Source organism: Balaenoptera borealis, assembly GCF_965194805.1.
Source record: "Balaenoptera borealis genome assembly, chromosome: 1".
In the NCBI taxonomy this organism is placed as follows: Eukaryota; Metazoa; Chordata; class Mammalia; order Artiodactyla; family Balaenopteridae; genus Balaenoptera; species Balaenoptera borealis.
The window spans coordinates 160,688,564-160,711,435 of NC_138860.1; the positions used below are offsets into that span (position 1 = coordinate 160,688,564).

Here is a 22,872-nt window from a genome sequence, read left to right on the forward strand (position 1 = left end):
CATCTTGCTTCTTTTGCATTTCCTCTGTTCTCCTGGAACTCCTGCATAGCAGTCTGTCAACTGATACTCCATGTCTCTTAACTGTTTAGGGCATAGCACGCCAGTTATCTCTCAGGGTCTATTTTTCCCTTTTTCCTTAGTAATAGAATCTCTGGTTTTTAATTAGGCACATGACCACTTGGAATAAAAACTACATTTCTCAGTCTTCCTTTTAGCTACAGGCTCTGTCCTGCTGTGGGACCTATGAGAAACTATGTGAAACAGGCTGTATAATTATCCAACCAAGGAACAAGGAAGCTGGAGCGTTTATCCATGAATTACTGTCCCCTTCTGGCTGAGGGTCTTTCCTGGGGCTAACTCCCCCAGTACTCTAACTGCCCCTGTGCAAGCTAAGCATGCTTCTGCAGCCAGAAAATGCACTCGGATGGAGATGCAGGACGCTGTTATCCTGTACTCTGCTGGTATCAGCTAAGGGAATGTGGGCTGGGCACCAGCAGTGCCTGCAACATATCTATTGCATTAGATTCCCTCTAACTTCTATACTGTTCTTTCTCATAATTCATCTCTTTATCTCTTGCTACATCCTGGGTGAAATCCCCAGTTCTCTCTTCCGAATAGTTAATCCTATCTTCTATCATGTCCAATCTAGACATAGTCTGTTTCTTTAGTTTATTTCAATAAATATATTTCTCATTTCCAGTGTTTCTAAATGGTTTTGTTTCATTTCTGCTTGTTTTTAATTTGTAATTTATTATTCTCTTTTCATGGATGGATGTTATTCCTGACTTTATTCATTAATTTTCCTTGTGTGTTTCGGAATTTTAGTTTGTAGGCTTTTCTCAAGTGGGATCAATTTTTCTCTGCCTACTCACCCTGCCTAGTGGACGGCTGGTTCTCCCTGGAATCCTGGGACACCATCCAGAACCAATTTTATGCTCATAACTCAAGGCAGGAGTTTCACATGTCCCATCACTGAACCTGTGTGAGGCTTGGCCTGGCTTCACAGGGGACTCATTACATGTAGAGGAAAGGTAACTACTCATTTGCTAATCTAACAAATATTTTTTGAGTGCCTTCTTTGAGGCAGGCCTGTCCTAGGGGTGGGACTACAATGATGACCTAGACAAGTAAGTATTAATATAAATAAGTCTATCATTTATTATCAGATAGTGATTTTTGACCTTAGAGAAAACTGAAGCAGAGTAAGGGAGTCAAAGTGATGGAAGGTGGGGGTCAGTATATCTTAGGTAAGTCAATCAGGGAAGGCCTCTCTGTAACATTTGAGTAGAACACTGAATGAAGTGACGCAGCAAGTTATGCACAGATCTGGGGGAAGAGCATCTCAAACAGGGAAGAGCAAGTGCAAAGGCCCTGAGGCAGAAGAGTGCTTGTTATGTTCAAGAAACAGAGAGAAGGCCAGGGATCCAGCAGAGTGAGCCAGGGGAGAGGGATAAGCAATCTGTCTGGAGAAGTAGTCTGGGGCCAAATCCTCCATGGGGGGCCTTGGTGCAGTGGTGGGCTGGAGCCAACTCAGACTGGCTCTGGAGTGCTTGTTGTTCAGTGATGTCATGTTGTAAGCTTGAAGTTGGCCGTGGAGGGAGAACATACACCCCAATTAGCAAATGCTACAAATCAGCACTCCCCATCCCTGAGAGCCCATTGTTAAGCATTTACCAGCACACCACTGCTTGTAGGTGTGGTGAGTAATTTGTTCTAATTGGAATAGGAAGCCATCAGAGGGTTTTGAACTGCGGAACAATGTGATGTGGTTTCATTTAAACAAGGTCAGTGTGGAGAACAGCCCCTAGGGGTGCAAGAAGGGAAGCAGGGAAATGGATTAGGAAGCAATTGCAGTGACCAGGTGAAAAAGGGATGGGAACTGGTCTACAGATCATGGGAAGGAAGCAGTTTTAGTTCCCTGTTCTATTTTCTGGTGTGATATCCCTTAACATCCTGTTTAGCCTCTGTTGATAAAGTGATTCCACTGGCAGGGAGCAACAGATTTTCCTAGAAGGAGGGTGGGCTTTGGAATCAGTGGGCCTGCATTTAAATCCTAGATCCACTTCTTAATAGTATTCCTTGGGGAAATTACTTAACCTCTCTGAGTCGTAGTGCCTTGCGTGTAGAACAGAGATAATACCTGAAAGGGTGGCTGTGATGAGTAATGAGGCAAAGAGTATGAAATTCCTGTTTACCCTTCTTTCCAGAGCACAGCACCCTGACCCTCAGTCCCCCAGTGTCCCTCTCTCTGTAGGACATGGGACTGAAGCAAAAAGAGTGAAACTACTGGTCACCCAGTTCCCCAGGCTGTCAGCTGGTCTTTCCTGGTTCCCAGGTGGGCCACCAGCTCCACCTAGTGTCTAGTCTGGTTCTTGCAGGCCAGCCTTTCCTGGATGGTGTCTTGATCATGAATCAATCACCGCAAGGTTAAAGACTCCTTTGCCAGATGCAGCCAACAGCACATTAACTGTCCTAACATTCATTCTCTGATCTACCAACAAAGCCTGCTCTCTGCTGTCCCCCAATCCCTCCTTGCATGACAGTCTTGCCTCCATATTCAGATTGTAGAAGGCAGGACCTAGGTCTTCAGAATCCATTCCTCTTTCTTGAGCAATTATTTTGTGCCAGGCACTCTGCTTTAATCCTTAAGGCAATTACATCCTTATTCTTCATCTGAAGAAACTGAGGCCAAGACATAAAAGGTGACTCACTTAAAGTCACTGGGTAAACAATCAAGGTAAGATTTGATTCCAGGACCTCTCTTTGCAAGTGCAAGTTTTTTCCACAAAAGCATCCAGCACAAGCTGGGCAGCCAGAAGATGCTCAGGTGGATCATTTTATTTATTAGGCCCTTTTAAAGTAGTGAAGCAAAGAGAGCACTAAACAGGAGTCAGGCCCCACCCTGGGGTTCAAGATTTGCCATGAAAAGTTTGCCAGGTCACCTTGGGCAGATCAATGCCCCTCTGTGGTCTTCGGCAACCCCATAATTAAAGACAAGGATGGGACTACACGGTCCCGAAGCCTCCCTCAAGTCCTGATGTTCAACAGTTGCCAAGTTGAGAGGGCTCTAGATGAGGGTTCACAATCTGGGCTCTGAGGTCACTGCACTGGTGAGTCCCAGCTTTGCCACTCAATAGCTGTGATGTCTTGGGTGAGCCACTTACCCTGGCCTCCATTTCCTTGTCTGTAAAGCGAGGATAATGAAAGTGCTCACCTCCCGAGCTCACAGGGTTGTTATCTCTTAGACCCTCTCAAAACAGTGCTTGGTACAGAATAGGTAATACTTTCATGTTATTTCTAAAAAATATCCATTCCATCCACTACCTAATTCATTTTTGCTAAACCATTAAACCAGATCACATGAAAGCCTTGTGCATCACAAACAGGGTTTTCCATTGTTTTATTCCTGCAAGCTCCAAGACATGATCATACATGTAGCCACAGATAAGACAATGTCATTTGTCTGACACGCAGGCTCCTCATAGGATCATGTGGGCTACAACTTAAATAAAACCTGAAATGCTTCGGACAAACTGAGGCCCAAAGACCACTATTGTACCACAAGTTCCATCACTCAAGATGTCCTAAACTGGGCTCCTCTGGACCTGTTTCCTTGTGAGGGAATGGGGGTGAGGGTGGGAGTACACTATCTGATCATTTACAAAGGCCTCTGTTACAGGTCAGGCACCGTGATAGGTTTTCCTGTAGCTAAATCAGAAAATAGCATGCACTGACAAAGGGACCAAGGACACTGTCCCCTCTGCTGGGTCTCTGTAAGGCAGGAACCAGGGCTGGGCAGTGGAATGGTGTGTCCTCTCCATCCTCTTCTTAGGGATCTCCTCCTGAACAGGCAGGTGGGGAGGCTGGAGAGCTTGCTGTGTGACGGGATGGGATAATTCCATTCCCCCATCAGAATCCCAGGTCGCTGGAGCAGCTCTGTCCAATAGAACTTCCTGAGATGATGGAAGTATGTGATATCTATGCTGCCCAACATGGAGGCCACTTCACCAGTAGCTTGTGGCTAGTGCGACTGAGGAACTGAATTTTACATCACATTTTATTTAAATTAATTAAAGTTTAAATAGTATCTTGTGGCTAGTGGCTACCATATTAGATAGAGCAGCTCTACAGCTATAAGGCCTTATGGGCATCCTCCTGGCGAGATGAGGAGGTACTTGAGACACAGAGTAATGTGCTTAAAGGTATCCAGTGACTCCTTGGCAGGATTGAAACCAGAACCTAAATCCTTCTTATTCTAGGCCATTTTTTTTCCCCACATCATGCTTGGAGACTTTGGCCATTGCTCTTCAATGGCTCCATGCCTTTCTTCAGGTTAGGTAGCTCCCCTACTCCACACCCACCTGCTCTCTGCTTGGTAAACTTCTACCCATACTTCAAGACCCAACTCAAACATCATGACCTTATTTCCAACCCTGGCAGTTCCTTGTTTCCTCCCCCATCTTCCTGCAGCATCTTGTCTACTTAGCTACCAGAGCACTCACGATATAGTTATCTGTTTATTTGTCTCCCTGCTTGACTAGAATCCCCTGGAAGTACAGACAGTGTTTTATTCTTCTTCCTATCTCCAGAACCCAATACAGGAGACAGGTCAACAAACATGTGTGGGATCAACATACTGAATGTACAACAATTTGCAAGTTTCAAATAAAAACAAACTTTCCCAGAAGACAAGGAGTTGTAACTAGCAATCAGGATGCCTGGGTTCTGTTTGCGACTCATGCTCAGCTGCTGTGTGATTATGGGTAAATTGTGCCCCCTCTCTGGGCCTGAGGAGGTTGGAATGGGTCAAATCTAAGGTGGGTCCCAGCCTCCTCTAAGGGCCTGACTCTGAGGGACCCCTGGCTCAGCAACTTGGGCAGGGCTGGAGGGGGTTGCAGGGAACGGTGGCTGGAGGTGTCCACAGACCATGGAAGGAACAGCTGGAAATGAGGCCTGAGGTCGCTGAGGCTAAGGGGCTGCCGGGAGATGCAGCCATGTCAGCAGCTGCTGGGCCACCAGGCCAGGAATGTACAGGGGAGCCCTAGACACGGTGGAGGGAGGGCTGGGAGAGCAGCAGAGGTAGGAACCAAAGGTGAGGACAGGAAAAGGATGGAACCAACCAAACAAGACAAAGGAGAAAGATGGAGAAACACAACAAAATACTGACTGTAGAAAATCCAATCCATTTCTGGTTAGACTCCCATTCATTCATTCATTCATTCATTCCACACATTCACTCAAAAACATGTACTCATAGATTTCCTGAACTCGGGGGCTCTTAGATCATTAGACAAAGAAACTGAGGACCAAAGTGGGGAAATTACTTATCCCAGGTCACATGGGAAAGAGCCCAGGTGCCCACCTTCTCCACTCTGCCAAACCACTGTGCCCACTGAACGCCAGTCATGTGCCTCCCTGGTGTGCCCAGCACTCGCTTTGAGTTGTCAAGGCCTTGGGCCAGTCCTGCCAGGAACGGCAGCCTCTTCCAGAGAGCAAAGGAGGCCTTGGGGTGATCCTCGGCCTCCGCATGTCCTCACTCCTGGTGGAGCAGCTTAATAGAATGAGCCCTGGTCTCGGAGCCGGACAGTTCTGGATTCAAGTCCCCAGAAACATCTGTGTATGTGTTTTTTAATGGGTGAATTTGGAAAGTCACTCACCTTTCAGTTTTCTCACCTATAAAATGGAGATTATCCCTCACAGGATTATGCTGTAAGGTTTAAATGAGATAATATGTGTGACCATGCCTAAAAGACATCAATAAATGTTTGTTAATAAATAAGAAAGTCAACAGCAGCCCTGTGAGGGGTCAGCTGGGCTGACCCTCACAGCTAGGCCACGGCGTTCTCCTGCAAACATAAACAAGTTCACAAAACACCGACACCAGACAAGGTCGCTGTAATGGTGATGCAGCGAGACAAAAAGTATACCACCACATCCAAATATAGACAAAACCAAAATCATAAAAGTGACCGACATCCCCCTCTCCCGGGCAACACGAGTGATGGTGGTCTCTGCACCAATCACAGCCTTTGCCCTCCTCCGGTCCCTCTCTCAGATAAAAATAAAGATACCGAATCACCCCATTGCCTCTGCCTTCTGACAGCACCTAACCCAGAGCAAACTCTTGTTTATAACAAGCCCCTCCTACCAGCTTCTTTCTGGGATGCCACAGGCTTCTACAAGGAGCACCATGGCCTTCGTGCAGCAAGTGATAAACCCAACCCTGTTGACTACAGGTGTGTTCCTGGTGATCTTCTGCTGTGGGGCAGCGATCAAGATTTAAATGGTGGAAGTTCAGTCCCCATGATAGAATGGTGGAGGAACACACACACCTATGTATGTATAGGTATATGCATATATATTATACATATAAATTCTTGTCTGAAGCATCTTTCCTTCAAGTATACAGTCTGGGTGACTTACTACTCTGCTTACAAACAAAATTGGCCCTTCGGTCTAACTGGGCTTCGGTAAAATTTGGGAGATAACTCTCATGGGCAAAGGAAGAAATGGAGACAAGGAGGCAGATTAATATTTACATAAATCCAACCAGACTTTATCTGCCAGACTGACAGATATTTATGACAGATATTTATGACACATGCCAGACTTTATCTCACTTAATCCTCATGACCATTCAATGGGGTAAGTACAGCATTATTTCCCCTAGTTGACAGATAGGGAAAGTGAGGGTCACAGAAGTTTGGTAAGTGCTTGGGCCATTATTTGAAGCAGTACCGGCTCCAAAGCCCATGCTCCTTACACCCAGCCCACGAGCTCCTTTACCCTCCTGGGAAAGAAGGGATGAGCAGTGCTGGGCCTGCTCTGCCCTCCATCCTTGAGTGCCTTGGCACCTGGCCACCTGAGTTCAGCCTCTCTAGCCCCAGTAGCCCAGGTAAGGCCTAATAACTGGTTGTGAGCAAAGCATAATCCATCAGAGATCAGAAGCCCTTGATGAGTTACCACTTTGTAAGTGGGGAAACTGAGGCTCACGGAGGTAAGTCCTCTGTCCTATCTGGGCTGCCTCCAGTGGTTGCTGGAGCTGGCTCCTACCAGCTTACAAGGGCAATGGCATGTATCTCCTCCCAATTCAGCGTTAGTGATGTCCCTTTGGTCCTTGATATCAGCCATGGTGTGACTATTTACACCATAAAAATTGGCAAATGCTATAAATCAGGGATTTTTGTGTGTTTGTTTTTTCCTCAGAGAGCCAGTTGTTAAAACATTTACCAGCACACCACTGGCTTCCTCTCTGCTGTAAGGAAAAGGAATTATAAACGTCAGTGGGGAGATGGTCAGGAAAAGCTCCCATCAGGGTCCAGGCAAACAGATTCTCAACCTAGTTTGGCTGTGATTTTATGATCAACATCCATGTGATCTGTGATGTGTTTGTGTCAGAATCACTGAGGGTCTTGTTGAAAATATTTCCTGGGCCCCACTGAAGCAGAGTCCCTGGAGGCAGGACCATAGCCTCTATTTTACCAGGTCTCCTCACATGATTCTTTTGGTTCCTGAGTTTGAGTATCACTGCTCTGCATCCTCGTCGTTGTAAAATGACTCCTCAGACACAGAGGGCAAAGCTTAGGCCCTCATAGAAAATGCACTCCAGTCTCTATTTCTTGAATGCCCACTGTGTGTTTGCTGAGGGTGAGTGAAGACAGGCCCAGGTGTGCTTCCGTCCTCGTTCCCCATCCCTGAGCTGATGGTAGAGAGCTCACTGGTCTATCGACATTGGAATCAGACAAAATTCCACCATGTCACCTCCCAGAGAGTTCTAGGTAAGCATGCCCACTAGATGTTCCAGTAGAATTTATTAACACATAGGAAATGTATAGTTAATACTTAATTATCTAAACAATTTGAAGTCAGCAGAACTGGGTTAGAGTCCTGGATCTGATCCACACTAGGTTTGTGACCTAAGGCAAGTCCCTTGACCTCTCTGGGGCTCAGTTGCCTCCTCTGTAAAACTAGCATCTACCTTAGAGGTTTACAAGACTCAAACGAGATAACCCTGGGAAAGCAAACTCATTTACACAGTGCTAGATGCACATTTATTTCCTTTGCTCTCTCACCCTTTCAGGTGGGCCCTCTTCAGCTCTAGAACCTTGGCCTGTCTCCCTAACCAGGCTGTGGGCACCTCAGAGCAGGCCCTGGGCTTACCCATCTCTGTGTGTGCTTCATACATAATAGGTATTTCCTAAAGGTCTGTGACTGAATATGAATGAATGATCTACATATAGATATAGACAGATAAGACCACCCACACCCAGATACATGTAGATACTGGTATGGGATTATTCACAGACAGGTGGCATGGAGTTGTGAATAGAGCACAGGACCTGGGGTCAGCAGTTTCAAGTGTTAGGATGGGGAATTGTATCTACTGCTGCATAGTAAACTACCACAAACTTACAGGCTTAAAACAACACGTATTTATTACCCTACAGGTTCTATGGGTCAGGAATCCAAGCCCATCTTAGCAGAGTCCTCTGTCTAGAGTCCCACAACACTGCACTCAAGGTGTTGGCCAGGGCTGCAGTCTCATCTGAGGCTCACCTGGGGAAGGATCTGTTTCCACGCTCACTCAGGCTGTCGGCAGAATTCAGCTCCTTGCAGTTGTAGGCCTGTCACTTTCTTACTGGCTGTCAGTTTGAGGTTGCCCCCTCAGCTCCTAGAGTTGCCTGCAGTTCCTTTGTCACATGGGTCCCCCAAAATAGGCATCCCCCAACATGGCAGCTTGCTTCTTCAGAGCCAACCAGGGAGTGAGTATGAGAGAGACTCTGGCAAGATGGGTGCTATAATTTTGTCATGTAACTATGTAATCACTTAAGTAATAACATGCCTGTCATCCATCTGATCACCTTTGCCATATTCTATCGGCTAGAAGCAAGTCACCGGCCCTGCCCACACTCAAGTGGAGGGAATTACATGAAGTCATGAATGCCAGCAGGATGGTGGGTGACCTCTTCAAGAGTCTGTCCATCACAGGAGCTGAGATGAACCTCATGAAGGACCTTCCTTGTGAAGTCAGTAGACAGACTTGTGGGATAGTATGGCTCTGAAAAATCTTCTAGCCACTTCACTTAACATATGAGAAAACAGAAGCCCAGAGAGACAGAGTCACCAGTAAGAATACAGCAGGATCAGACTAGACTCCGAACCCTCCGACTCCTAATCTCCACCGTACTCTACTGCTTCTCTCTTGCTTATTGTCATAACTTTGGGGACAAAAGACAAAAATTAAGGTGACTCTGAAGATGTAGCTCAGTGACCACTGGAATGTCTTGGAATACTTACAGAATAAATCCAAGTCCTTAGCATGGCCCTCAAGGCCCTTTGACGACCTGGCCCAGTGGAGCTTTTCTGTCTCACCCCTTGCCAACCCCACTCCCCTCACAGAGAACCATTTGCGACTACCTGGGGGTCCTTCCGTCCCTATGCATATGCTCCATCAGGAAGGCCTTTCTCTTTCTATGTCTAGGAAATAAACAAACAAAACAAATCAACACATAAATACAGCTACTTATCCTTTGAGTCCCAGCTCAAATGCCACCTTCTCTGTGACACCCTCCTTAATTCTTGTAGGCAGAATTAATCACTCCCTCCATTCTGCTCTCTCAGAATCTTGACCAGCCTCTCATAAGCCCTTTTTGCATGCCTTATAGTTGTTTTTGAGTTCTGTTTCTCCTGTGACACTAGGACCTTAAAGCAGGGTTGTTAGAAAGATGTGAAACTTATTTGGTTTAAACAAGTCTATCCTGACAGCTGGCCTTGTCAAGAGACTGCCACAGCCTCTCCTGCTGGGCTGAGACACTACCAAGGCTAATGAGAGTATTTCTTTCAAAGCAGATGTCTCCAGAAGCTCATGGCAAGTCAAGGAAAGGCTAGCTCAGTCTCCACCCAATTACATTCTCCTCTGTAGCTCCCCCAGCACTTTGTTCCATTCAGTAAATAGTTACTGATTGATTGACCAGACTTGAATAGTCATTCGACAATTGCAGTTGATGTACACCCAAGGCTGGTCCTCTACTCAGAGTTCAGGTTACAGTGATGAATAAGGCAAGGAAAGGGCATGACAAATCTAAAGCACCTGGGCTTTGGAGACAGAAAAGGCGTGATTCAAAGCCAGACTCGGTTACTTACTAGTTGTACGATCTTGAGCAACTTATTTAACTTCTCTGACCTCCGTTTCCTCAGCTAAGGTGGGGATAACAGTGCCTACTCCATAAATGTTGCTGTGTGGATTATGTGAGAGGCTATATATGCCTGGCACGTGCCCCGTCCCCATTCCTAGAGAACCATTGTTCATGCGGGCAACACTCACCATACGCTGAGATGAGTGCCGTCAGTGACAGACATGAGGTGCTGGGGGAGGGAGCATAGTGAGTGGAGGGACCTGTTCTACTGAACAGAGGAGGAGGAAGGGGAGGCTTCAAACAGGATGAGCAGGGGTTGGCCAGGAGGATATGCCAGTCAGAGGGAATGGCACGTACAAAAGCAGGGCTGTCCTAGCGCCTGATCTACATTTTTGTCTGTTCCCGGGTAAGGCGGCCTCTAAGCCCTGAAGGTAACACAGAGATCAAACAATCTCTTCCTTCTGTGACAGATGACTGATGTTTTTATTTCTGTTGCCATACTAGAGAAAGTGCCTTTTCTCTCAACCAGAAATATGAAATAATCCAATTTGCAACTAAGGTAATGCTGAGCATTAAAATGCACTGAATTCCAAAGTTCTGATTCTAAGGAGAATGTTAACTGAGTCTCACTCCCAGTGCATGTGACACATTTTTGAATAGACTTTATGGAGTTTGACGCTGTTAAAATGAGACATATGTATAACCTGTGAGTGATACTGCTGCTGTGGGAATCCTTGGAATCTCTTAATATTTTTACATCCATGATTTTCATGGCCTTAATAACTTAGACTCCATGTTAGTTACAGAAGACCCCTCAGAGGTTCAGCCTCCACACCTTCCTGATGAAGAAGCTGAAGCCAAGACATGGGGAATGAGCTGCCCAGGACCATACAGCAAAATCCTTAGTTTCTGACACTGGAACATAGACCTCTAAGCTTCAAAGCCAGTGCTCTTTCTCCTGTACTATGGTTACTTACTCCTGAGGGACTGTTGTCAGTTGAGGGTGGGTTTTTTCAAATTGCACACTTCAGTTAATAGATGTTCATTTTAAAGATTCATTTCCTTTGGGTTCAATGGGTTGCTTTCCACAAGGTCAATATTAAAAGGTTATATCAAACCTCAGGTTCTTGACTGTGTCCTTAAGTACTTAGGCCCTGAAGGTGATAGAATCACAGAATCTTAGGACTTCCCTGGTGGTCCACTGGTTAAGACTCTGCGCTTAGTCTGGAGCCTGTGCTCCGCAACAAGAGAGGCCGCGATAGTGAGAGGCCCGCGCACCGCGATTAAGAGTGGCCCCCGCTTGCCACAACTAGAGAAAGCCCTCGCACAGAAACGAAGACCCAACACAGCCAAAAATTAATTAATTAATTAATTAATTTAAAAAAATAAAATAGTACAAGACTCTGCGCTTCCAGTGCAGGGGGTGCAGGTTCGATCCCTGGTTGGGGAACTAAGATCCCACATGCCAAGCGACGCGGCAAAAAAAAAAAAAAAAAAAAAAAAATTAAGAGTCACAGAATCTTAGAGTAGAAAGGGATTTTAGAGGTTTATCTGGTTCAACTCCCCTTCCACCAAAGAAATACCCTCTGAACATATTCAGTGAACATATCTGTTTCTCCTGAGGGAATTTATTCTGTTGTTTGGCCATGACTCCAAGGTTCATTGAGCAGAATTCCATTTCTCTACCTACTCTGTCCTTTAAGAGAAAGGGAAGGCAGGAAATGGTGCTCACTTATTTATGTGATCATCCCAATATAAGACTGGGAAAAAAAGTTTAAATAACGTGCCCAAGTTCACCCACGATAAGTGGAAGATTCAAGCCAGAATGCCGAGATTCCCCCATCTCCCAGCCTTCTGTCTCTCTTCCACAAAGCCCTTTCAGCACGCTACTCTGGAGCTTTCCTTTTAACATAAAAATCCCCTGCTTAAATGCCTTTGATGGCTCTTCAATACCCACTCGAGGTAAACAGTCCAAACTCTTTAGATGACTAACCAAGGCCCTTAACAATCTGGCTCCAAGTGGACTTTCCAGGTTCACTTCCCTCTACTCTTCCAGTGCATCCCAGCTTCTCCCTGATGCCTTTCTGTCTCCGCACATGCTGTACTTGCTGCCTGCATGCCCTTCCCCTCTTTCTCTGCCTAAAGAATTCCTAGTTTCCTTTTAAGGTCCCTTCAAGTGTCACCTCCTTGGCGAATCCTTCCCTAGTCTCTCTGCAGAATCAGAGACTTGCCTCTTTCCTGCTTTCTCCCGGCACATTGTACACCTCTTGTAACAGCCTCTTTTGCATTGTCATGGTGCTTTGTAGTCTAAGATCCTTGAGGACAGGGATGGTATTTCTTTGCATTCCCAGTTCCTGGCACATAATAGGTGTTCCATAAATATTCAGGAAATAGAACTGAGGTGTAATCCTTTTCCAAATGTTAATCCTTCCATTATTTGAAGACCCATCTACAGCCTTGCCCTATGACATTCTAGTCCTAGTTTTTTCTTTTCTAGGCTAAGTATTCCCAACTCCTTCAGCTGTTTCTTATAAAGTCTGATTTCCAGAGTCTTATCATCTTGGTCATTTGCTTCTGGGTGACAACTTGTCAACATCACTCTTGTAAAATATGAGTCCCACCAACAAAACTTAACAGCCCAGATGAAGTCTGACCACAGCAGAACATAGTAAGAGGATCACAACCTCTGATTTAGATGTAACATTTCTTTAACCATTGCTATGTGCCAGGAACCTCTGTCTATCTTATTTTCTTTCACTCTTGCAATAATCTGGTAAGGTCGGTATTATTTCTCTCATCTTTTAGATGAGGATACCAGCCATCTGGTAAAGCACTTCAAGAGTAAGTTCAAGTCACAAGCCCAGAGCACAAAGTGAGCTTGTGGCCAGCTGATACCTTTAGATCATTTTTACATCAACTGCTGTCAAGTTAATTTTTTTTCCAGTTACTGGGTTTAAGGGCAACTGAGGACAAAAAGAATCAGTGCCTATAGAAGGGTGTGGAACCAAAGCACGGAGAAAAGGCAGGTTGGATTAATGATCAACTTCCTAAAAATAACAGCCTTTATCTAGGAGCTCAGACAGAGCCTGGAATTTCTCAGCCACATAGCTTCCTGGAACTATTTTTATTTGGTATTTTACAAGAGGAACAAGAGCAGAAGTGTCTTAGATAAACAGTGAGGTTTGAGGCTCAGCATCCCTCTGCAAAGCCCTTGCACCATCAGAATCTGAGCAGCCAGTCTAGTTGGGGCCCTGTGAGTTACAGAGGAGATGATGAGGGGCCTGTCACCAGTCTGGGGCCTGGGCCTGGAAGGGCCCCACTGTGCACATTCATTCCATAAAGATCTACTGAGCACAGCTGTGTTCCAGGTATGGTATGAGGAGCTGGGTGTGTACTAAAGCAGGGGTCCCCAATCCCCTGGTGTGTGGGCCGCACAGCAGGAGGTGAGCAGCCAGCGGGCAAGTGAGCAAAGCTTCATCTGCCACTCCCCATCACTCGCATTACCGCCTGAACCATCCCCTGTCCCTGTCCGTGGAAAAATTGTTCTTCCACGAAACCAGTCCCTGGTGCCAAAAAGGTTGGGGACCGCTGTAGTAAAGAACATAGAGAGAGTTCCAACCTTCTGAGCTTATCATCCGGTGGCAGACACAGACACAAAGGATACATATGCAATCGAGCAAGGGCAATGCTCTCCAGGCTACTGGGAGAGCAAGACGAGAGGCATTTAGCCCATTCTGTGGTGAGGATGGAAGAGAAGGGATCAGAGGAAGCTTCCTGGGCAGAGTGATCTTAATTGATGAGTAGGAGTTAACCTGGGGAAGGTGGGAAGAAGAGATAAAGGTAGAAGAAAAAGTAGAAGGTATAAGCAGCACCTCAAATGCAAGAAACAGCATAAAGTTCCCATAAAGGATGGGAAGAATTACAAGCAGTTTGGTGTTTGATTAAAGTTCTAGAGGCGGAGAGATAGACCAAAGTACTAACTGCCGTTGTGTGTTAGGCACTATGATAAAACCTTCACATACATTGTTTCAGATCACTAACTCACTGTGTAACCTTGTACTGTACCTCTCTGGGCCTCACTAGTAAAATGGGGTCAACATGAATTCCAAGGTCCTCTCTAATCTCAGCCTCTGGCCTGAGTGGAAAGGCATTCTAATATATGGTCTACCCACCATGTTTACAGTAATAGTAGGTTGATCCAGCTTCATGGCCCTACTTCCCCGAGTTACAGGCTGAATACTCACGAGGAAGTGAATTCTATCAGACTTAAAAACATTTACCAAGTATATAATGTGTGTAGGATACAAAATAGATACAGATTAGGGCTCCCCTGGTGGCGCAGTGGTTCAGAATCCGTCTGCCAATGCAGGGGACACGGGTTCGAGCCCTGGTCCGGGAAGAGCCCATGTGCTGCAGAGCAACTAAGCCGGTGCGCCGCAACTACTGAGCTACTGAGCCTGCGCTCTAGAGCCCGCAAGCCACAACTACTAAGCCCCCGTGCCACAACTACTGAAGCCCACACACCTAGAGCCCGTGCTCCGCAACAAGAGAAGCCACCGCAATGAGAAGCCCGTGCACCGCAACGAAGAGTAGCCCCTGCTCACCGCAACCAGAGAAAAGCCTGAGCACAGCAACAAAGACCCAACACAGCCAAAGATAAAATAAATAAATTTTTTTTAAAAAAAAGCATCTTTAAAAAAAATAAGATACAGATTAAAAATAGCTATCCGGCAGGGTGGGCTGTGACAAAGGTCTGTGGAAAGGGTCAGATGGTAAGCTGTGGGGAGCTCAGAGTTGGGAGAGATCACAGTCAGTTTGGAGGGTCAAAGCAAGGCTTACTGGAAGAGATGGCTTTGTGATGGGCAACAGGGCGCACAGAATGTCCGAGGAGGCTGAGCAGAGGTATTCCAGGCAAAGGAAACAGCAAAAGCCCAACAAAGGCAACCAAAAACTGTACTTCTGCTGCCTCCACCTGCCCCCTCCCCCCCATCCCCTCCACCCTCCTGCCCTCTCCACCCCTCCTGACCTCTCCATCCCTCCGTCCCTGCACATCCTCTGCTCACCCTACCCAACCCACTCTCAGGCTTCTTAGCTGACAGCTGAGACTCGCCATAGCTAACCCTCATTCCCTCTGTCCAGTTTATTGACTATATCTCCCCAATATGGACCCTTGGCTCCAGCCACACAAAACTACTTGCCGTTTCTTAAATGTGCCCCTCAGTTTTCTGTCCCTAGCTCATTATACCTTCTCCACACAATGCCCCATTCCCCTAATACTCCCTCCGCTGCCTCCAATTTTCCCTACCCATCATTCAAGTCCTCCTTCTCTATGAAACTGAATCTCTTCCAAACACTGCATCATTTTGATTGCATTTCCCTCATGGCACTTATAACTTCCTGCCTTGTATTATAATACTCTTCCTCATGGGACTGTAAGCTCCTTGAGGGGAAGTGCTGTGCCATGTTGGGGTCTCTCCCAAGGGTCTTGCACAGGGAACACTCAATAACTTGCCAGAGAGCCAGTAAACACATGGGTTGTGAGCAAAGCAATCAGAGGCATAGTCTAAATGAACCTGCCCTTAGACCATCATTTAAGGAGAACTGGGGTCCTTCTGTCATCCTTTGGTTCTCCAGCATTATTCCCCTACACTCAGGCATGTGTTTCAGTGGTATCAAGCCCACCTCTAGTTCCAGCAGTGGACCCTGTTATCCCATCCTCCTAATTGCTTCCAGAAGGTTCAGGACTCCCGATGAATCAGTCAGAAAATGTCCAACCATTCTTCTGATCCCAAACTTAGCAACCAGATGAAATCTGTTTAAACTGCCCATTTAATGATCTTAGGCAGGCTTGAAGCAAAAAAGGAGTCACAAAAGGCCAACAACCAGGAGAAGATGTGAAAGGGAAAACATCCAAATCAAGGAGGAGGTTAAGAGCTCACACATTTTTCAGCGCCTCCCCCCATCACCACCATCCCCACTTTCTTTAAGCACCAGAAGCCGTTTTTCCTCTTCATTCAACACCTCTCCCTTGGGGTCACTGTCCCCCCAGCAACATGGTAAAAGTAAAGCCCTGTTCCCTCGATTGTCAATCCTGGAATAATTGCTCCTTCTTGCACTCCTTTACGGAGGGCTCTGCAGGTTTATTCCTTAATGTGATATATAAAACAGCAGACCTGGGGTTTTCTAGTATCCCTTCTTAAAAAAAAAATTACATCCAGATTTGCCTGTTTTCTTCCCTGTCCATTGCCTCTGTACTTCTTGGCTTCCCATCAGCTGTGACTCTTTTCCAAGGGTCTGGTCGTAGCCCAAATCCACTCTCCACCTGCCTCTGGGTTTTTAAACCCCTTACATCTCCTTTTAAAAATTTCAAACATCAAGCACTTAAAGAAATCTATGATGTGCTGTGCTCTGGGATACTAAGTGGAATACAAGTGAGGTACTACCTTCAAGAAAACTACCGTCTAACTTAAGATACTTCAAGGTGACACACTTCATACAGAGATGTTACCAAGTGACAGCACAGAGGAGGAAGCTATTAATCCTTCTTGAGAAGTGTCAGAAGGAGTTTTGATCTGGATCTAAAAAAGCAGCAGGGATCCAAAAGATAATATGTACACTTTTAATTTTTTCAGCAAACATGTAGGAATCTCTCCTTCATGCAAAGCCTTGTCTGAGGCATTAGAGCTACAGGTGTGAACAAGGTTCCTGATCTCAGGAAGTTTTCATCCTAGAAAAGGTGTTTTTAAATGTGTCCTAATAATGGTGATACAATGCATATCTTGCTATGAAAGAGTTACAAACTGCCAGGGGAGTTCACAGAGAAACGTTTAACAGAACATTTCTCGCTGGGTATAGGAGGCAGAATTTTAAGATGGCTCCTAAGATTCCTGGTCCCCTGGTGTATTCGTCCTGCTTAATAATCCCTGGGACAGTAAAGAGGATGAATTTTACTCCAGTGATTAGGTTATATGTCACAGTTGCCCTTAAGTAGGGAGATTTTCTGGATGGACCTGGCCTAATTACAAATTGTTTAAAAGCGGAGAGTTTTCTCTGGTTGAAGAAGGAGAAATCAGAGAGATTCGAAGAATTCTCTTCTTCGATTAGATATGAGAGAGGCTCTCTGTCAATGAGATGGCAAGGACCTGAGAGTGGTCCCCAGTTGGCAGCTAGCAAGACAGTGGGGATCTCAGCCCTGTGACCACAGAGAAACAAATTCTGCCAAGAAGCTGAAGGAGCTTAGAGAGGACATTTCCCTAATCAAGCCTCTGGCTAAGAAGATGGCTGGCTGGCATTTTGATTTCAGCCATGAGATACCCTAAGCAGAGAACCCAGCCACACCATGCCAGACTTCTAACCTACGGAACTGTGAGCTAATCAATGACTGTTGTTTTAAATTGTTAAATTTGTGGTAATTCATTGTGAAGCAAAAGGCACTTACAACACTCTCCTCTCATTCATTGTTTACAAACTAGTTTCCCCAACTGTGGGCTCCTTGGTTCAGGCTGCATCTAGTTATCCTTGTAGCCTGAAGGCTATTCATAAGACAGGTACTCCCAAAAATTCCATCGAATGAGTGTTTAAATGAGACACAGGGATGCAAATGAGCACCTGGATGTAGATCAGGATCTGGATACACTCTGTCCATTCTCTCCTCCCAAAGATGGGGAGACTGATACTGAGACCAATGCCCAGACAAAAAGAGGAGGCTCCCCTTCAGTCCAGCACTCCAAGGTCTATTCCAGAGACAAAGCAAGCCACCTAGCCCTAGCTGCCCCAGCTGAGGTCCCAGCCTTGTGGGGATGGGACCTTCCCCCAGACTTGGCTTAGGTGGACTTCCTTTCAAGGAGCATTGTTTCCAGAGGATCATTAATCAGGGATCTCTGTGTGACTTGGGAGTCAGTTCTAAATCATACCTATACTCACGCCACACCATCTCAACAGGGGTCTTCACATTTATATTTCACTGTAACACCTTAGCTATAGGTGAAAGCCAAACATATTTTCAACCAGCCAAAATAGAAGTTAAAAAGTCCTTGAGCCTCATTTATTCATTTCTTATGAAACATTTTTATGTTGTTGTTACGTTTATGTTATGTTTTAATGCTTTAACACAAGGAATGCTGTGTACTCTCCACCTTGCTTAGACAGTTAAAATTCCCTGTGTACTCCTCCCGCAATGGCATGCCCACCCCAAACCCTAGAGATAACCTCTCCCCTGAATTTATTGTTTATTGTTTCCATGCATGTCTTTAATACTTTTACTGCATGGGTATGTGTGTCCCTAAAAACAATGGTACTGTTTTGCTTATTTTTAAACTTTATATAAGTGACATCATACTGCTTATCCTTTTTTTGTTCAGTGCCGTTTCAAAGACATTTTCATGTTATTACATGTAGCTCTAGATCAGGGGTTGCCAATTTTTTCTATAAATGGCCAGAGAGTAAATATTGCAGGCTTTACAGGTCAGAAGGCCTACTGTGGCACAAAAGCAGCCATGGAAAGCCTGACTGGATTCCAGTAAACCTTCATTTTCATATAAGTTTCACATGTCATGATATATTCTTCTTCTTTTGATTTTTTTCAACCATTTAAAAAATGTCAAAAACAAAACAAAACAAATCATTCCTAGCTCTTGGCCCGACGGAAGTCAGGCCAGATTTAGCCCAAGGACCATTGTTTGTCAATTCTGCTCTAGATCATTCATTTTTATTGCTATAGTGTTCTGTTGACTTCACACATTCATAAAAAATAAATTTACTAAATATTTACCAGGTTCAAGAAATTCAGTAGATACTACTGTAGATCAGACACTGATCTACTCTCAAAAAATTTACTATGTAAGTAGACAAGATAAGGCGTGTTAACCAATAAGGAGGCAGAAAGTGACCAAGGTCCTAAGAGAGGTTTGCGTGGCCTACCGTGAGAGCTAATAGGAGTGAGACAGGAGAGCTCACTGCACATTGGCACAGTGTTGAGAAAGTGGGCTGTGGAGCCGGGCTGCCTGGATTCCCATTCTGGCTCCACCATTGACTAGCTCTGTGACCTTAGACAAGTTACTTTACCTCCCTGTTCCTCAGTTTTCTCATCTGTAAAATGCAGGTCATAATAATACTGCATAGGTTTGTTGTGGAAATTAACTTGTCATAAAGATTAAATAAGATAGTGCCCATAAAGCACCCAGAAGAGTTCCTGGTTCTTACTTAGCGTTACATAAATGTTGGTTTTTATTATTCAAGCTGGAGGATCATGTGAGGCTTTGGAAAGGTGACATTAAATCAGAGTTTTAAAAGGTTGTTATGGTTTGGACATACAGAAGTGGAGAGCAAGGCATTCTAGAACATAGAGCAGTATATGAAAAAGCCCAGAGTAGCAAAGGACATTTGTAGAAAAGGACAGCAAAGGGCAAATGTAGAAAACTATACATGAATCAAAGGGTAAATAAAAAAGAGAGAGAGATAAATTTAGAAAGGAAGGTTGTGGCCAGATCATAAAGACCCTTGAACACAAGGCTAACAAGTTTAGACTTTGTCCTGTAGGCCCTAAGGACTAAGTAAGTTTTAGGAACTGGGGACTGACATGATGCTTCCAGGATCTGGCAACTGTGGAAGGCAAGTTGAGAGAAGAGAGTCAAGAGTTAGATTACATCTCCAATAGCCTAGGAAATAGGACCTTGACTAGGGAAAAGGCAGTGTGCTTTGGCAACTGACGGGATGTGGAGGACAGGGAGGAATTTTAAGAAGCACTACCATGATTTTAAGACTGGGTGACCGGAAGTATGGTGGTGCCATTGTTGAAATGGGGAACACAGATAGTAAGAGAAGGTTTAGCATGGAGAATCATGATTTTGGTCTTTAACCCACAGGGTTTGAGGACTCCATAGGAATTGTCTAATGGAACTGGAGCTAAGAATAAATAGGTCTGTAGACAGAGCTGATGATATAGACTAAATGCTTTGGGTTAATCCTTTTAACAACTCGATATGATAGGTATCCCCATTTTATAAAGGAAGAAACTGAAACCAGGGGAATTTAGGCTAACTCCGCAGCTCATCATCAACCACCCCTCTACTGCCTTTGCAGCTGCCCTTTCCAGTGCTTCATCCCAGGACAGTCGCTCAGACCCTTGCTTAGAGGCTATTTGATGCAACTCCAGTGAGCTTAGATTATGTACCTTCTCAGCTTTAGCAAATTAGAAGCAGGTATAAAAGGGATAGGCATAATGACAGCAGGAGAAGTGGCAGCTGAAAACCAGAAACTTTATGGAACCACCATGAGAGCCCCAAAAGCACAGCATTCTGGGGCCATTTGTTAAGGTGGAATAGAGTCATTAACTCAGTAGTCCAAGAGGATTGCTTAATAATAAAGCACGATTGCTACCAATTCATGTTTATAATAAATCAAGAAAATACTAAGTTTACTTCTGTTTCTTAAATAAGGATGGCTAGGAAGTTTATAATATACCTTTAAAAGATTTTCATCTGATATGGATACTTTTTTTTTTTTAATGTTAAAGGAACAGACTCTCAGCACTCTGGGGAACTTCTCTTCAAAAGCGGCTTTCCTGACAGCACAGGTTTTGATACAATTGTTTTCCCTCTCACTTGTGCGCCCTAGAAGTATGTGAAGGATAACCTGGGCTGTGTAGCTCTGGAGAACCCTCTGTCAGGATTCCCATGCCTACTCACACTAGCATTGGTAACCTCCTCTTTTCCTCTCATCTGCCTTCCTCACTTGACTGCTTCTCAGAAAATGGGCAATGAGGAGAGGTAGCAGTGTGCTGGGGTCAGAAAGGGTGCTAACGTCCGCAGCAAATGTGAGCAAAAGCCTCACTACACAGCACCCAGTGGAAATGAAGGAATAAAACACTCATCCTGTCGCTTGTCAGGAGGTAAAGTGATACCAAATGAGGAATAAAAAGACCAGAGTCATCTGGGTCCTAGCTCTGTTGTTTACCAGCCCTGCACTTCCCTGTTTCTAACCTTCTGCCTAGAATGCCTAGAATGCCCATGCCTTGTGGACTCATTCCTCAAGGCTGGGCTTGGGTCTTGAAAACTCTTTCTGAAATCAAAGTCTGATTAAGCCACTCCCCTACTTAAAACTTCAATAGCTTCTTACTGCCTATAGCAGGCATTCATAAACCTTTCGGGCTCAGGACCCCTTCCCACTCTTAAATATTACTGAGGACCTCGAAGAGCTTTTTTATGTGCCGTTTGTTACTTCTAACAATACTTACCATATTAGGAATTAAAACTGAGAAATTTTCTAAATTTTCTAAAATTTTACTAATTCATTTAAAATTACAATAAATCCATTACCTGTTAATATAAACACATTTTTAGTGAAAAATGTCTACTATTTCTAAGACAAAATACTAATGAGAAAAGCGGTGTCTTACATTTGTACAAATCTCTTTAACACCTGGCTTAAAGAAGACAGCTGGATTCTCAAATCTGTATCCGCATTTAATGTGTTGAAATATCATTTGTCCTATAGTCTATGGAAAACTTCACTGTATGCTCATGAGAGAATCAGAGTAAAAAAAAGCAAATCGCATTTAGCATTATTATGAAAATAACTTTGAGCTCTCTGACCCCTGAAAGGATCTCAGGGACACCCAGGAGTCCCAGAACCATACTATGAAAACCACTGGCCTACAAAATAAATTCTAAGGTAGACATACAAGGACATTAAATGTCATTGTAGGCACGCAAAGACCTCCTTCCATGTTCTGGCTTCCTTTCCCTGTCTAGCTTCAGCACCATCATCAGCACATCCACACTGTCTCTCATACTCCCACCCTGCCAGTCACACCAACCAGCCATCTGCTATCATATGTCTTTATGCCCTCGCACACATCCTTCCCTCTGCCTGAAATGAGCTTCCTCCTTGCAGACTCTTTCAAGAGCCAACCTGAAAGTGTTTAACTCTCAGGGAGCCTCCTTTGACCCATCCAAACAGCTGATGACTCCCTGCTGGCAGAGCACAGGCTTTGAAGTCAGGTTGGAGATGAATCTCCACTCATTTACTGGCTGGGTGACCTTGGACAAGTAGCTTCACCTCCCTGAGCTTCAGTTTCCTCCCTGCTAAAATAGGGATGATCCAGGTGGACGCGGCGTTTAACCATAGGAGTGTAGCAGAGTGTTCACTAACAGAATGAGCCTGTCTCCAGGCACATGGAGGGGCTCAATGCGTAAGTAGTTGTTGAATGGATGGATGAACCAATGAAGGGACCGCGGGAGCTTCTATTTCCTACGCATTTACTTACTAGGTCTCCAGCAGTGTTCCGTGGGCTTCACAAGCACTGACTTATGTATCCTCACACCAACGCTCTGGATTGAATGCTATCCCGTTAGAAGTGAGGGTCCTGGGGTAGAAATACGAGGTAACTCGCTCAAGGTCATCCATCACTCTTAGCAGGGCAGGGATTCGAGCCGCAGAGCTCCCGCTCTTCGCCCGAGGCGGCGCCCCGCGTCAGCCAACCCGACCTGACGCCTCTTGGGTCCGCCATCTCCCCCAACCGCCCACGCGCGGGCTCGGAGCGGCGCCAGCGGGACTCGAACCCAAGTACCCGAGCCCTCTCCAGACCTCAGTTTACCCACCCGTGAGACGCGGCGCGTAGGGCCGGTGGGGACGCGGGTCTGGGCCCAGGGGTCGAAGGCAGGAGGCGGGAGGCAGCGGAGGCTGGCGGGGCCTGGCCGCTCGGCGGCGCCCTCCCCGCACCGCCCCCCCCCCCGCG

General features: G+C 45.4%; 1 long non-coding RNA gene across 1 annotated transcript; it reads right to left on the reverse strand.

Annotated features, from left to right (window-relative positions):
- Positions 1-6,588: 6,588 nt before the first annotated feature.
- On the reverse strand, positions 6,589-22,867 carry LOC309627588. Its single transcript, XR_014243826.1, has 3 exons — positions 22,736-22,867; positions 13,694-22,500; positions 6,589-13,655 (listed from the first exon to the last, which is right to left on the reverse strand). It is a non-coding gene; the product is annotated as an uncharacterized lncRNA (long non-coding RNA).
- Between the last annotated feature and the right edge of the window lie 5 nt (positions 22,868-22,872).